General features: G+C 44.1%; 1 protein-coding gene across 1 annotated transcript in view; it reads right to left on the reverse strand.

The window, feature by feature from the left end:
- The window catches only part of Ralbp1 (ralA binding protein 1), a 37,302-nt gene extending 23,336 nt beyond the window's left edge, over window positions 1-13,966 (reverse strand). The window contains exon 1 of the mRNA XM_028777967.1: window positions 13,721-13,966. The gene's annotated coding sequence lies outside the window, so the exon portion shown is untranslated. The remainder of the gene's footprint in view (window positions 1-13,720) is intronic.
- Between the last annotated feature and the right edge of the window lie 3,949 nt (window positions 13,967-17,915).

Here is a 17,915-nt window from a genome sequence, read left to right on the forward strand (position 1 = left end):
AGAGAGAGAGAGAGAGAGAGAGAGAGAGAGAGAGAGAGAGAGAGAGCGCACAAGCACACGAGCAAGTCAGAGATATCAGATCTCCTAAAAACTAGAGTTCTAAGCAGCCATGAGGTCCCTAATGCCAGTGCCAAGAACCAAATTCAGGTCCTCTGCAAGAGCAGTAAGTCTCCTAACCACTAAGCCATCTCTCTCCTTCCTTCCTTCCTTCCTTCCTTCCTTCCTTCCTTCCTTCCTTTCTTTCCCATTTCATGCTTCTTAAAAATAATGAATAATCCCAGTGGCTACATGGAAGCTCACAACTGTAACTCCAGTTCCAGAGGATGTGATACCCTCACACAAACATACACATAAGACACCAATGCACATAAAATAAATTATTCAAAACAATCTACAAATTAGAAGTCTCTAACCTAATCTACTAGGGACCAAAATATTGTTTCACTAAGGCCTTGTATCTGAACACTAATGAGTATGAACCTAACATTTCAGAGTATTACTGGGGCACTTTTTGTGCAGTTTTAGTTGTAGCTTCTCTAAAACAGCATCTTGTTCTGTGGCCCATACTAGCCTGGAACACAAGGCTAGGGCTCAATTCATGCCAATCAACCTGTGTAAGCCTCATCATGGCCACCTTGGGAAAGTCTGTTTTATTAACAGTGATTGTATGAATAATTCATTCTTGTTTTTCAAATAAAGGGGACTGTCCCAGAATAAAACAGTCTGGATAATAAGGGCACTAAGTATCTCTAACAACACACATGAAATTTCAGAGCAGAGAGAATGAGAGAGAGAGAGGGGGAGGAAACTTTCCTGTAGGCAGAGGGGCTGCAGAAACAGCTAAACACACAAAAGCCAGGTTCAATTTTCCAATAGGATACTGGAGCTTCAGAACATTAAAGTAGTATCTTAAAAACTCTGGCCAAGCCGGGCGGTGGTGGTGCACACCTTTAATCCCAGCACTTGGGAGGCAGAGGCAGGTGGATTTCTGAGGTCGAGAGTTCAAGGCTAGCCTGGTCTACAGAGTGAGTTCCAGGACAGCCAGGGCTACACAGAGAAACCCTGTCTCGAAAAACCGAACAAACAAACAAAAAACAAACAAACAAACAAACAAACAAACAAACTCTGGCCAAAAGCCATTCGAGAATGTGGGTAAAATGACACTGTTTTCAGACATCAAGAACTCTGCTTCCAACACAGCTTCTCAAAAGTGCACAAAACCCAGGCAGTAGACTGAAGAGGAAGACTATGACCTTCAGTGATCCCCCCAGAGGAAAAAAGTAAGCCTGAGACTACCCAACCCGCAGACACATATGAGAACTAGGGGCTTGGTATATGTGTGGTGACATGTGAAAGAGCCACTGTGGCTGCGGGGTAACTGTGGGTAACAGAGCAAATGAAGCAGATGAGGAAGATACAAGCATCACCTCAGGAGAGAGAGAAAGCAGAGGAGCCAATCGGCAGTTTCTGCTTCCTGTGTTATAAAGCAGTTTCGAGTTATCGAAACAACGAAGGCTGACTTAACCAAGCACAAGGACTGCCATGGTGCAGGGCTGAAAGCACAGAGCTGGAGCACAGGAAGACACGAACCTTCATCTAATGCAATAGCTACTAGGCACTTTCAAAACTGGTATCTCAAGAAATGGCAGTTTTAGAGACGATGATGGTAGCACATACCTGTGATTCCCAGCACTGGGAGGGGCAGGGGTGAATGGAGGAGGGTGGGTCAAGGCAGCTTTGGCTATGTGCACAACAAAACCTTGTCTCAAAAAAAAAAAAAAAAAAAAAAAATAAAAAAAAGAAGGTATTCCAAGGAAAATACACCTGGGAGGGTTCAAGACTGAGATGAGATACAAGCCACTGCTGTAAGGGGCCCCAAGATGCCCCAGGCTGTGCAATTAACATGTAACTGTTAACTGACCAGTAAGCTGTACTCACAGCTAAGATTTACTGTGCAAGGATACAAACAAGAATAGCAAAGTAGCCGGGCGGTGGTGGCACACACCTTTAATCCCAGCACTTGGGAGGCAGAGGCAGGCGGATCTCTGAGTTCGAGAGTTCAAGGCTAGCCTGGTCTACAGAGTGAGTTCCAGGACAGCCAGGGCTACACAGAGAAACCCTGTCTCAAAAAAAAAAAAAAAAAAAAAAAGAATAGCAAAGTAAAGATGAATGAGGTGAAGGCCTGAAGACATCAGGCTCAGGTGTCCAAGGAGACTGCAGTGTGTACACACTGGCCAGATTCTGTTCCTCCTCCAAGGCGTGCTCATAGCCCCAGAGCCCACGATGCTCTGAAGGCTGATGGCACAGGCCCTTCTGCCTCCCATCTCCCAACTGCTGCAGGAAAGCAGTGCCCTCCGAACCAAACCTGCCTGAGCATAGAGTTCACTGTAGTGCACCACCCTGGCCATTAAGGATGTCGTCTATCACCCAAGGACCCAGGGGCTGTGGATAAGTCTGTCTACAGCTTATCCAGCTGGCCCAAGTTTGGTCTGATCTCCACTGCAGTAGCTCCCCACACAAGCACACATCACTTTCTGGTTATCCTTCTGAATTTCTTGAATTCAACTCAAAAGCATAACAAACAAATCCATGTTTCACAGAAAAAAAGTCACGCATCTTTTAAAACAGCTAAAAGGTACTCTACAAATATAAACACTATTTTAACCTTTAAAGTGGATCAGAAATAATCATTCAGCCAGGGCAAATGAGGTTCAGTTTCCTGTCGTTAGCAGTGAGATCCTCCCGTGATAACATGTTTAAGGCTATGACAGCAAGTTTACAAGGGAAGTGATTCCTTATGAACATCCCCACAGACCAATTATTACCTAATTGAGCTGCTATATAATTAATCCTCTCAAATCTACTAACATCATTAAGGTGTACTTAACGCAGATTTTACTCATTTGGTTTTTTCCTTATAAATCATCAGCCTTAATCTTTTACTTAGCTTTTTCCTACCCAGAGGTGCTTATCCTAACAAACGTTTCATTGGCGTCCCCTCAATGAACTACATAATTTGTTTCCCAAACAGTTTCCTAGCAAGCTATGGCAAAGTAAAATAACATGCCTAAAACAAGTCCTGCAGGCAGAATCAACTTTTAAAATGTGACATTCTATAATTACACTGTTACAGGTTCTAGTATATACTTTTCCCCTTATTAACAGCAACTGTTAAAGGACTAATGAGCAGAAGATAGAAAATTTAACAAATCACCTTAGAAAACTGTCAGTGTAACACTAACTTCAAAGAAGCTAAAATCTAGAGAAACACATGTCCAGTGGTCTATAGGAAGCTTTAACCTCTGAGGGTTCCAGTCATTGAAAACTCAGTTACAGAAACCAATAGCACCCTGACAACTGCGACCACTGCCTACAAGGTGAAAGGCAGGAAGGAAGCAAATGGAGCACTGCAAGCTGCTGCCAAGACCAGAGTGTGTGCATGTGCTTCCAAAACCCACACTGGGCTCCACCTTTAAGCAAAACCAGAGTGTCATCTTTAGCTAGGTACAGAAGAGAAAGAGGCCCTCTTTGGCTAACAAGGGGAGTGGTGTGTGCGTGTGTGTGTGTGTGTGTGTGTGTGTGTATGTGTGTAAAATAAGCACTTGTTGCTCTTCCAGAGACCTGAGTTTGGTTCCTAGCACCCACACCAGGCAGGCACTCACACCACCTGTTACTCCAGCTCACGGGATCCGAAAGCCCAGCCTCCTCGGGCACCTGCACTCAATTGCACAAGCCTACATGGAGACACACCTACACATAATTAAAAATAATAAAAACAAATGTTTTTAAAATGTAGTACTATCTCCAAGAACTAAATAGTGAGGTATTTTTGAAGAAATGTAATATCCTTCTATGGGGAGACCTCTTACTTACCACAACATCACAATCTCATATCTACTCTCAACTAAATTTCAAGTAAACCTGAAATTTAGAATTTCACAAGGGGCAGAGGACTAACACACTTTATCTAATAAAAATAAAAATAAAAATCACATTACTGGTTAGAATAGAACTGGATAAAAATTAACTCACTATGGTTTCCCAACAGAATATTGAAATACCCAGGGATACCAGTTCAAAATCTGTGGCACCTTGGTGCATCTCACGTCTGAGGGAAAGAGTGATTCAGTGTCTACTGGAGCTGCACAACCTCTAAGTAAAAGTAGCTCTGTTTCAACAGCAGGTTGCTAGCGTGCTTCATAACGACTTTGTGAAGCTCTGTTTCCTGGGGTAGGGCAACAACAACAAAAAAGTTCTGTGCAAAAATTCCCATGGAATAGGAAATAAGAGAGTGACTCAGTCTGACCTCAAAGATTCCAAGTTATAGTCCCACAGGCAAACACAAGCCACCAAAAACTTTGACTACCTAAGAATGAATGAAATGTTATTTTCTCCTTCCAACTGAGGTGCTTGATGCTGTCACAGGATCTGCTTCTAAATATCTTGTAGACATCAACGTCTGGGGATAGGCCAAGTGCCTTCTATAAGATGATACATTATTTGCATGTAATATATGGTGCACATCTTCCCATGCAGGACAAATCAGAGATTCGTACACTTTCTCCACTCACGACCCCTTTCTGCTCAAGACATTTTTAAATAATCCTAGGTATGTAGGTATGTCACTGACAATCATAAAGAAATTTATTTTACAATAATTTGGGGAAGCTGAGAAATGACCCAGCGCATAGAGGTGCTTGTCAGCAAACCTGACAGCTTGACCCATAGAGTGGAAGGAGAAACCTGATACCCATGGGCTGTCCTATGACCTAAGAGCACTATGGTGTGTGCACACACACCTACCTTCTCACACACACATAATTTTAAAGCTTTCTGGTGTGCATATGTAATTTCACCACATATGAAAGACAAAAGCAACTTTACATACTAACAAGATGGATGTGCTTTTTGTTTTTCCATAATCAAATCTTGAATATTTGATATTAATGAAACTCAAGTCAGCAACCACAGCAAGTATGTGTGTGTGTAGGATATGTGTATGTGTGTGGATGTAGAAAGCACATGCATGTATGTGTGTAGAGGGTACATGTATGTGGAGGGTATATGTATGTGTGTGTATGTGGAGGGCCACAAGCAGGTGTGTGTGTGTAGGGGTACATGCACAAGTGAATGTGGAAGGATACACGTATATGTTCATGCAGATACACACACACATCTGTGTACATCTATATACAAGTCATCACCACAGCTATTCCCCTTTGTCCACCTTGGTTTTTTGAGACAGAATCTTTCACTGCTCCTGGAGCTCATGAATTCACTGAACATGGCTAGTCAGTAAACTTGAGCAATCGCCTGTCTCCACTGAGCAGGCACAGGGATTGCAGGCATGTGCCACCATGCCTGGCTTTTATGTGGAAGCTGAGAACTGAACTTGGGTCTTCATGTTTATCCAGCAAGCACTTTACCATCTGAGCAATCTCCCAAGACTCAAACACTCTTGTTTTCTTAAAAAAAAAAAATCATTGTATATGCATGTGTGTGATGTATGTGTGGGTGAGCAGAAGGTACATCAATACCACTGCATATGTGTGGAAGTCAGAGGACAATTTTTAGGAATTGGTTCTCTCCTTCCACAGTGGGTTCCAGGAATAGAACTTGGACTGTCAAGGCTTGCATGGTACTCACTTTTAACTATCTTGCCAGACTCAATTTTTAAAATCAAATGTTCTAAAATGAAACAATCCAAACATGTGCTGATTCGACTCTTACATGTTGAGAAATGATGGCAGGAAAGCACTAAGTCTCATTCTCAGTACTGACGCCATTGTGTTTCCCCAAGAGCAGACACTGGGCACATATGGTAAAAACACTGCACTTTACAACAAACTGCAGTCTGACTGCACACACCATGTTCTTGAGAACAGACTTGCCTCTCAAATCTGACTGCTCCTGAATAACCTTAACCTTGATTAATGAAGTGCCATGCTTCACCGAATCATGTACCAGCTCTGACAACCACTCTGAGGGCTACCACACTTTTCAATAACCTTTGATGCAAAAGCTTTATATTTAAATAACTGTTTCATTTCAAGATATCCAGTTTAAAGAAGTTCACTCAAATATAAAGCCACAGTCCCAGCAGCTGCTACATAGTAAGTGCTCAGTAAATACTAGTTCAGTTCCTGTACATATTATATTGGAACTGTCTAAGAGTAGAATATATACACACTGATGTGCATACTTTTGCTTCTGTGAGCATAAAATACCTATAGGGCTCAGCAGTTAAAAGTGCTCGCTGCTCCTCCAAGAGGATCTGGGTTCAGTTCCAAGTGCCCACATGGCTGCTCACAAGCGTCTGCAACTCTAGTTCTATAAGACTCAATACCATTCTAGCCTCTGTAGGTACCACACACACACACACACACACACACACAGTGTTTTGCCACAGTGGCAAAATACATACACATAAAATACAAGTAAATAATAAATCCTAGCAATTATTATTTTAAAGTATCTCTGGAAGATAACAAGCTGCTATGAAGCTGTTATCCTTCAGATGAGATCTCAACAGCTGCAGTGGATTGCCAAGCTGCCTACATGACAAACAGAGCAGACTTTTCACCCTTATGCACCATGAACATTATCCTTTACCAAAAAACAAGTCAGATGCAGTGGGGTATACTGAATTCCCAGCACTTGAGAAGCAGGGGCAGGCAGATCTCTATGAGTTCAAGGCCAGCCTGATCTACAAGTCCAGGCCAGCCAGGGCTACATAATGAGACCCTGCCTAATGCCACCCCTACCACCACCACCCCACTCCTTCCCACACACACAAGCTAGGGGTAGGGGTTCACCAGGCCCCACCCTCCCTTCAGATTTACTGGCAGTTCATGTGGCTAGGGAAGGAAGAAACATTTTCCTCTGTGATATAGCCAGTGTTCTGCTGTCCACGCTCCTCTAAATAACTTCCATGCACATTCCCATAAGCAGCCCTAGCAAAAATCCCTGGGTCACAAAAGAGATGAGTGGTTGAAGGGAGATCATCAGTGGGAGGGACAGAGACAAGAGAGTGGCAGGATGTGAGTGGGGTCAAAATATATTATGGAAATGCCAAGAGGAGATCCATTATGCATATGAGTAAGTGCTAACAGGACATTAACTAACTAATGCTAAAGCTTTTAGCTAAGAATACAAATACATTGTTTCCATCTCACCCAGACCTCCATCCATTTATACAAAAGTTGGGAAATGACAAGAGTCAGGCTGGCAAACAAAGTGGGCTTTCGAGTCTGGCAGATGATCTATCTAGGTTCATCACCCGTGTGTGTGTGTGTGTGTGTGTGTGTGTGTGTGTGTGTGTGTGTGTAGACATTTTATCTATGTATGTGCATGGGTGTGTGCATGACACACTGTATGGTCATAAGGTTTGGCAGCAAGTATCCATCCATTAGGCCATCTTGCCAGTCCATGATCTAGATGTGAATCTCTGTATGTAAAGCAAGTGTATTAAGTACTTGGGTATATAGATCCTATACCTAAAAGTTAGAAAAGAAAGGGTTTTTTTGTTTTGTTTTTTGTTTTTGTTTTTTGTTGGTTGGGTGTTCTGTTTTCCCAAGACAGGTTTTCTATGTGGAAACAGCTCTGACTATCCTGGAACTTGCTTTGTAGAGAGTTCAAACTCACAGAGATCCACCTGCCTCTGCCTCCTGAGTGCTAGGATTAAAGGAGCGCAGCACCCCCACAGGCTACAGGAAAGGGTTTTATTGTTCTTTCATTCCCTGATTTTTCTCTTAAATTGTTTTTTAAAAGGAGGTCTCCTGTAGCCCAGACTATTGTTGAACTGAGGACAGGATGAACTCCTGCCTCCTGTTTTGAACTCCTGGACAGGATGTTCCTGCCTCCAAACACTGGAATTACAAATGTGTAGTGCCATAGCCAGCTAAAAAAATTTTTGAGATGGATCTGACTACATAATGCACACTAACCTCAGACCCAAGATCCTTTGCCTCGGGCTCCTAAGGCCTGGGATTATAGTCATGAGGCAGCTGAAATTAATTTTATGTGTGTTCATGTGTGTGAAACTATGTGCACATAGAGGCTACAGGCCAACTTCATATCTCATCCTCACTACTGTTTGCCTTTTTTTTTTCTAGGCAAGGTCTCTGAGGCCTGGAGCTCAGTATTAAGACTAGGCTGGCTACCCAGTAAACTCCAGGAATCCGCTGTTTCTGACCCACACCAGTGGGATTACACAAACACACCACCACATCCAATTTTTTAATGGGTTCTAGAGACTGAACTCAGATCCTCATACTTACCCAGTGTGGTGGTATGAATATGCTACTGTTATGTGTGGCCTTGTAGGAATAGGTATGGCCTTGCTGAAAGAAGTACATCACTGTGTGTGGGGGGGGGGGGCTTTAGTGCTCAAACTCTCCCCTCTTTGGAAGACAGTCTCCTCTTGGTCATCATCTTGCCTTCAGGTCAAGATGTAGAACTCTCAGTTGCTTCTCCAGCACCACATCTGCCTGGATGCTGCCATGCTTCCCTTCATGATAATGGACTGAATCTCTGAACCTGTAACCCAGCCCTAACTAATTTTTCTCTTTTTAAGAGTTGCCTTGGTCATGGTATGTCTTCACAGCAATGGAAACCCTAAGTAAGGCACCAGCAAGTACCTCACTGACTGAGCTATCTCCCCAACCCTTAAAATTAACTTTCAATTAAACAAAAAAGTGAGCAAGGATACTACTCTCAGTTTGTTCTTTGCTACCTGTGTATGGATGGAGATGTGATCTCTCAGCTCCCTGCTCCAACCACCATTCCTGTTCTGGCTGCCATACCTCCCTGCCATGATAGACTCCAATCCCTCTGCACTGTGAGCCACCATTACTCTTTCCTGCATAAACTGCTTTTAGTCATGGTGTTTTATCGTAGCAATGAAAAGAAACTAATGTAGCTACTAAAAGAGTAGCAGGCAGGTGGTGTGCTCTGCAGGCACACTGGCCAGAGGGATAACATACCAACACTATGATGAAAATCGGAAATCCAAACCTAAACTTTTGGATTCTGGGATTAGCGGTGCTCAACCTGTGTATTTGGACAGTGGGATATTATTCAGAAAATTCCACAGTGCTGATACTGGCTACAATACAGACAGACAATCCTTGTACAGGAGAAGTCAATAACGAGCGACCATGAGTACATCCACATTAGGTTTCTAAAATGGGCAATGAGCAGCACAGAAAGTCCACCAATGAGCAAGTCACCAGTGAGTGACTGCAGAGGCAAGAGGGATTTGGGGGGTGGGATAGGAATGAAAATGAACTAGAGTGTAATTAAGTTACCATGCTCACACTGACTGTAACTTTGTAAAAGGCTGAACTTTAGTTGGAAAGATGGCTTGGTTCCCCAAGTTCCTTGCCATGCAAGCATGAGAATCTGAGTTTGATGCCCCAGAACCACTTAAGACTGGGTGGAGCACAAGCTCTCAGTACCTATAATCCCAGTGCTGGGGAGGCAGAGGCAGGAAGATCTCTTTAGCTTGTTAACCTAACCATCCAGCTGTGTCAGTGAACTCCAGGTTCGATGAGAGTCTCTGCCTCAAAAATAAGGTGGAGAGCTATCAAAGGAGGCACCCAAATTCAACCTCTGGCCTCCATGTGCACATGTGTACACACATACACATACAAAGGTTATTTTATGGGTTCAGAAATGTGTCTCAGAAAATGTTATTTTTTTATAGCAGGTTCAGTTTTTTGCAAGCATAAGCTAGAGTAAGACCCTTTCACAGAAGTAAAGATGGAAAAACAAGTGACGGGGAGGTCTCAATCTGCTGTCTCCACCCTCTGACCTCTTACCTCAGTGAATATGAAGTTTCTCCCCCTACCAAATTGCTATAAATTTAATCCAACACTAATCATCTTTATCAAATTCAAAAGACTCATAATTCTTATTCTGACCAACTACTTAAGAGCACTTAAGTATTTGTTTTTAATTTTTTATTTTTTAATTATACAGCTGGGTATAATGATGCACACCTTTAATCCCAGCACTTAGGAGCCAGAGGCATGAGTTCAAGACCAGCCTGCTCTACACAGTGAGTTCCAAGACAGTCAAGACTACACAGAGAGACCCTTGTCTCCCAGAGAAAAAGAAAGTAAGGGTAGTGTGGGTGCTCCTGGAGGCCAAAGGTGCTTGTTCCCTCAGGAGCTACAGTCACAGGTAGTTATGAGGCAGACAGCATGGGTACTGGGAACGGCCTCAGGTCTCTGGAAAGCAGTAAGAGCTATTAAATTCTGAGACACCTCCAGTCCCTACTCCGAAAATCTCAAATACGTCTTTCATCTGGCTTTAGTGCTGATCTTTCATTTTATATTTTGAGATAGGTCTTGCTCTCAAGGTCTCAAACTTTCTGTGGTAATCTCTCCCGGGTGCTGGGGTTACAGCCATTTGACACCACACCTGGCAGTGTTTTCCTCTTGTGTATTTTTTTCCTGGAGTTAGTTGGGAAGAATGGTACCTTTTTTTAAAAATCACCCCATCAGCTGGACACAGTGAGTCATACCTTTAAGCCCAGCATTTAGAAGGCTGAGGGAGAAAGGGGCATTCCTTCTGAGTTCAAGTCTAATATGGTCTACAGAATGAGACTATCTCAAAAAACAAAGACCCTATTTTGGCTTCTATGACAGAATTTCCTCATGGATGCCTCAACATTACCAAACATTTTTTGAAGGTGACCTTCCAACATAGCCTCCTGTGTTGAAGTCTATACTCCACAATTCTAGAATGGTCTTTCTCAATGAAAACATTACAATTAAATCCCACAAACTGTTTTATGACCTAGGGCCAGAGCGGCTACAATCCTCAGCATGGTGTACAGTTTCTAAAGATTCACCTGTGTAGCCTCATCCTCAGCTCCTTGGCACAGCCAACACTGGAGCTACAGAAACAACACAGCTGTCTGAAATACTTCCTACACATCTCTGCCCAACTCCTTCAGCCTTACGAGCCTTTTCCAATTAATTCTGCTTGATCCTTAAGGACATATCATTTACAACAGAGGGTTAGCCAGTCTGTTTCTCCCACCCCCACCCCTCTCTGTTCTGTCTCAATGACTCCCATTTGCTGGCAGGACAAAGCAAAAAAATTGCTTTGATGGCATACAGACTATCTCCTCAGTCTCACGTCTCACTGACAGTTATACTTTAGGTAGCTACCCTTGCAGACCCTATTATGTAGTCTATGTAGCTAGTTTTACACACTTCTGCTTATACTATGTAAAGTCCCTACATGACTGCCCATCGTTTCTCCGGCCGCCTAGTTGACTGATTATACAATGTTAGACATCTTCCACTGAGCATCCTCAACCTATTTTCAGCACTATTTACATATATGTTCTTTTCTAACTACTGCCCTCTTCCATAGTTTCTGTTTTGTATATATTCACTGAACCTCCATATTTTCTACAGAATCTTAGAAACATATTGTAGTATGCAACACGAGTGTTATAGAACAGTGGCTGAGTGCTCTCCAAACATATTCAAGACCCTGGGTTCAATCCCCAGGACATATCTGTGTGTGTGTGTGTGTGTGTGTGTGTGTGTCTGTGTGTGTGTGTATACTTCTGTATTGTTTGTTAAGAAGAGATAACTTTGACCATCTGAAAGCAGGTCTTATCCATCTTCAATTTCTCTTTACTTGGCAGAACCTAAACACAGTAACTCCTATATTCTAAATAATCTGCATTTTTCCCCATGTTCTGTCTTATATATATTAGCACAAAGTCTATTAAGGATTTTCTTTTTAAAAGAAAAGAATTAGCTGGACATATATCTAATCCCAGCACTTAGAAGCCAGAAGCAGGAAGATCTCTGTGAATTCAAGCATCCACATAGGGAGGTTCCAGACCAGCCAGGACTTTACAGTAAGACCATGCCACTCCCATCCACCCTTGCTACCACAAAAAAATAACAGAACATACTTTAGGATAGTGTTGTGGACCTAATCTTTTCTTGTCAAGCTATGACTATGCAGATGTAACTGTACTAAATAAAGTTAATATTCACTTTTTTAGATTTTTATTATTTTTAATTATGGGAGTAGGTGAGCCATTGCCTGTGGAGACCAGAGGTGTTGGGTTTCCTGGGAGCTGGACTTACAGGCAGTTGGGCAGAGTTACTGGGGACCAAACCCTGTAACTCTCTCCAAGAGTCTCACTGCAGACTTCTTAACCAGTGAGCCCTGTCTCCAACCCCAGTACACACGATTTAAAACACCACTTTAGTCTCTCTAAATTACGAGGAAAACGGTCCCTGTAAACTTAGGAGAAATTAGTTTTTGAAAAGAGAGCAAATTCAGTCATCTTACCTTGTTTCTAGATTCTCTGTGATTTGTTTTTGTTTTATGAGACAGGATTTCTCTGTTTAGCCCTGGCTATCCTGGAACCTGCTCTGTAGACAAGGCTGACCTCAAACTCACAGAGCTCTACCTGCCTCTGCCTCCAAAGTGCAGGGAATAAAGATGTGTGCCACCACCAGCAGGCTTCTAGATACTTTGTTTTAAAAATTATTTAACAGCAGCTGCTATTAAACTAGACTATCTCTCTTTGACCTATGGGGCACACTGAAAATGAGAAGCACTCTACTCACTCCAGACCCCTGTAAACCGCCACCACCACTAACAGGAGTTATTCATTTCGAGGAAGTATCCAGGACCTTGAAATCATCGAGATAATTACTACTACAGAAAGTGAAGGGACCTTTCCAAGTGCTGTCTGAACACTAAACCAAAAATAGGCCTATAACTTATCACTAAGTACTTTGTCAATAACTGCCAAGTATGGTTAATGTTACCCAAAGCACCAGTATATTAGCCCACACTTCCATCAACACCACTGAGGCTGGGCAGTCCAACAGCTCAATGTGTGCACACACCATAGCACTTGTCGCAAGCACAGACATCCAAACAAAAACCGCTGTGATCTCCAAGAACCTTAGGGTACGCACGCTGTTCTCTCTGGAAGAATCCTTATAATTCCCAAACTTGGAACCAGCACTACTTCAGGAGACTGGGAAGTGGAATACTTTGTCAAACCTGTTTCACAACGACATATTTAAAAGACGGAAAAAGAAAACTGGTCTCGACTAAGGACACTCTGGCACGATAACGCTTGAAAATGCGTTGAGAATGGAGTTCTCAACTCCAGATCTGGCCGAACATTTCCACCGAACCCTGAAACAAGGACCACTGCAATCAGGGTCACCCCCCCTGCCCAACGCCTGCCACAGGCAACAGCAGGAGCTGTTCCCCGACTCCACCCGGCAAGCACGGAGACAGGTGGGCGAGCCAGGTGCGACCCATAAACCGGAAGACTGCGTCAGGCCAGTCCCCAGCCGCAGCTCCGGCCAGATGTGGCCCGCAGGGATGCCCCAGGCCTGGAAGCTCGGAGGAAGCAGCTGGACTCCCAGCTAGCCTCTGGCTCCAAGAGCAGCACAGGGCACACCCGGGTGCTCCCAGGGAGGCCTGTCCGGCAGGCGGCGTGACCCACCCCAAAGGAGCAAGCTCCGGGATGAAGCCTTCGTGGACAACGTAAGGCGGGGCAGCCACGCCCCCCACCCCCAACTCCCATTCCGAGTCGGGGATCTCAAGCCCAGCACTCTGCATGACAGGCGCGGGCGCGAGGCCGGGCGCCAGAAGGCTCCCACGGACACCGCCGCAACGCTGCGACCCCCGCAAGCGACCGCTCCCCGCCACTAACCAGTGCCTGCCGCCGAGCGACCGTCCGCTCCGCTGCAGCCGCCGCCGCCTCCTCGCACTCACGCTGCCGTCACAACCGCCGCCTCCTGCGCTGCCCCCCTGGCCGGCCGCGGGAGCCCCATTCCCACCCCGCCCAGCCTCCGCCTGTTTACAATGATTGGGACAGAACAGGACGAGCCGGCCCAGCGCGCACGCGCACGCCCTCCTCCCGCCGCAGCCGGCTTCCCGGGTCCTCGGATCCTTGGCCGTGACGGCTAGGGCCGTCTAGGGCAAACGCCCCGAGTCCTCGCGTGGGGCACGCCGGGAGTTGTAGTTCTAGTAAACCTGACACCCCGCTGCTGTAGGCCCTTGTCTCGGACATAAGCCACAACACCCAGAAAGCACCGCACCTCCCGAGCTGGAACTCGTTGGGGAAACAGGGAACCCGCGAGAGGACGCGCCAAACGCTAAGGCTCTGCAGGCGCCTGCGCAGTGTTCTGGGGACCCGGTGGAACACACGCCTACCGGAGCGAATCCCAGTGAAAACAGTGTGGGGAACTCTGCAGGAAAGAAAGCGCGTTCCTCCCCAGGCTCTGGCCTGGTGTCCGCAGCTACCGAAAGTGACACTTTTCCCCTAACGTCTGCGTACTTTTAGTGTTTCCAACCAGTTAAACCAGTCTGGGTTGCCCGCCCACCCCGCCTCTGGGCGGAGCACCTTGCTGGCCTTCTTTGAGCGGAGATCTTCATTTGGAGAATTTTTGCCTTTGGGTTTAGAGAAAGGAAGCTTCTGGGGCCTGCACCGGGCAATCCGCCGGACCCCTGAAGTGTGTTAGCTTGCGGGAGAACTGCTGACTCCCACCCACTTGCCTCAGCAGTTGGCAAACAACACCCGAGTTAAAGCCGCACAGCATCACGTTCAGCTCGCAAATAGAAACAGCTGAATATCCTCCAGAAGTCCCCCACGAAGAACAGAAAGTGTTCGCTGGTGCATTCCGTGATAAACAGCAGTCCTTTGAAGTATTCTGGGTTTATAACATTGGTGGTCAGAAGAGAGATGAGATTTCTTTTTTTTTATTATTTTAATTTTTTTTTTATTTTTTGGTTTTTCGAGACAGGGTTTCTCTGTATAGCCCGGGCTGTCCTGGAACTCACTCTGTAGACCAGGGTGGCCTCGAACTCAGAAATCCGCCTGTCTCTGCCTCCCAAGTGCTGGGATTAAAGGCGTGTGCCACCACCGCCCGGCAAGATGAGATTTCTAATGTATGCTTCTTTCCAAGAACCACATTGATTACTGTGATGTATCCTGTACTGTGCTTACAAAGGCATCTTTCCTCAAATATGACAAGTCCATCCCTTGTGCAAAGGAGCCACCCTCAGTGGAGCACTGAGGGCCTATAGGGACCTTTCCAGAATCCCTGTAGCAATAAAACAGCCTCTATGAGAAGATGGCCTGTGAGTATGCCAGTTAAAATGCTCCTTCCCGCAGGCAGTTCTGATTTGGCCAAAGGATAGATACTGACCTGAGCAGGGCTTTATAGAGCCCTCTCCTGAAATTGACATATGGAATAATGAGGTGGGGAAAGAGGCGTTTTTTACTGAGTAATTTACTGGTGGTCGTATTTACTGTAACATCACGTGGCCCTTCCACTGTGGAAGTGAATGAAGCTGAAAGCAGAGAGGTGAGGGACACAGCAAGGTATAGAGAAAAGCAAGAGCAGTCAGTCAGAGTGAAGACTGACTCCCTTCTGAGCCGTAGTTTGTGCAAATCCTTAAGTGCTGGATTCACGTGAGTCTAAGTGGATGAGCCAATCCAGGAATAATCTATGCACACTTATTATTTGTGCTAATGGAGGTACAAATATAGAGCATATTTATTGGCTGTTTCTCAGCATTTTTTCCTCCCACTTAAGGAGCACCACATAACCATTTCATCTGGTAACTGATTTTAGAAGTAGGCATCATGTCCAACCAGAACCAGTGAACCCACAGATACAGACTGAGGTTTATACTAAACTGAAGCTTCCTTTCTTTTCTGCTACAGTGAAGTATTTGCGGTCTGCAAAAGTAGGACCCATTTTTGTCTCCTACTAGGGAAAGACTAAACAGAAGAGAACTCGGAGAGGATGCAGTTAATAATGTCAAACAAATACAGTGTGTTCTGGGACAAAAGTTAGGCAGATTTATTTGCTGCCCATTATAAAAAGATTGGTTTCATTGGTTTTTTGCAGTTCTGCAGATTGAACCTAGGGCCTCAGGAACACTAGGCAAACACTGAGCTACAGCTCTAGCATAAGACCAGGGCTTTCTAATCCAAACATTCTTCAGCTATGATGCAAACCTTTTGCCTGTGTAACATCCATTTGAACTGACTTGCATCACCCCCATGAGACTGACGATAAGTAGAGCCGATGTGAACATAAAACTTGTTGCTTTACAACTTTCAACCTTCCTAATGCTTCGACCCTTTAATTCAGTCCCTCATGAAGTGGTGACCCCAACCATAACATTATTTTCATTGCTACTTCGTAACTGTAATTTTGCTACTGTGATGAATCTTAATGTAAATATCTGTGTTTTCCTGTGGTGTTAGGTGACCCCTGTGAAAAGGTTGTTTAGCCCCACGGGATGTTAACCAACAGGTTGAGAACCACTGCTCTACAAGAGAAAAGGTGCTAAGTCCTGTCCCAGAAGTCTCATAACTTACGTTAACATCCACGATCTTTGGCAGGCTAGTGTATGATCACTCTAAGTGTGATCAAAGCTTAGCTCCTTCCAAGTTATTGACATTTTTTTATCTAGTAATTGATTTAGTCACATGAAATCTGTAGGAAGCTTCTTTTCTCTATGCCAACCCTTCCACCCCAATACACATTTCATGTTCATGCAAACAAACTTTTTATTTCCCCCAATACATCTTACACCTACCTATTTTGGTAATTTTTTTTTTCTTGGTGTTTCGAGACAGGTTTTCTGTGTAGTTCTGGCTGTCCTGGAACTCACTCTGTAGACCAGGCTGGCCTCGAACTCAGAAATCCACCTGTCTCTGCCTCCCAAGTGCTGGGACTAAAGGCATGTGCCACCACCGCCCGGAAATATTTTGGTAATTTGAATCACAACACTATTCAGTATTTACAGGAATAAGGCTACGAATGCTATTTACACGCATAATGTGTGAGTGTGTGTGTGTTAGTTAAAAAACAAAAGGCACTCCAAAGTTTAATGGACCATTATGAGGTTACCTGAACAAATTAAAACTGATAATGCTCCCTCATATGTATATAATAAGAAGCAACAATTCTTTGCATATTACAATATAAAATGTATTACTGGCATACCACATAATCTCACAGGACAAGCAGTTATAGGAAGAGCCAATCATGTCTTAAAAAGAGATGCTTATTAAACAAAAAGGGAGAGCAAAAATCCCCAGAGACAGACTAAATAATGCGTTCTTAACTCTCAATTTTTTTTAAAGATTTATTTATTTTATTTATATGAGCACATTGTAGCTGTCTTCAGACACAGCAAAAGAGGGCAGCAGATCCTATTATAGATGGTTGTGAACCACCATGTGGTTGCTGGGAATTGAACTCAGAACCTTTGGAAGAGCAGTCAGTGCTCTTAACCACTGATCCATCTCTCCAGCCCAACTGGATTTTCTTAATGTTGATGAAACAGGAACAACAGCAGTTGAAAGACACTGGGTTATCAAAAAACTGAGGAATTAGGCAAGCCAATATTCTATAAGGCTGTGTTGGCACTAGAATGGAAACCCACAATAGTTTTAAGATGGGGATATGCTTATGTATCTACAGAGAATGAGAAAATATGGTTACCAACAAAACTTATAAACATTAGATCTGACCAGGGAAAAACTCTTGTCAGCTGAGACATGAATGTCTTCAGAAAGCAAATAACCTAGGTGATTCACTCTCACAGACTGTCTCAGTCACTGATTTCTCCAAAAAAAATGCATTCAAATCAACTTCAGAAGGGCTGGCCTTAATGATAGATCTCACAAAGACTGGAAAAACACAGAGATTAGGCAATAAATGCTACAGCTAGCTTTTTTTTTTAAGTAACCATTTTCTTCCTTGGGGCCCCTATAGGAATTCTTCACCCCAATTCAGCAGAAAGAATTTTACAAAGATCATTGCCCTAGTCCCTTAAGTTGGGGTGGATAGGTTTGCTCATTTGATGTGTTATAATTGTTATCA

Source organism: Grammomys surdaster, unplaced genomic scaffold (genome assembly GCF_004785775.1).
Source record: "Grammomys surdaster isolate TR1022 unplaced genomic scaffold, NIH_TR_1.0 318, whole genome shotgun sequence".
Lineage (NCBI taxonomy): Eukaryota > Metazoa > Chordata > Mammalia > Rodentia > Muridae > Grammomys > Grammomys surdaster.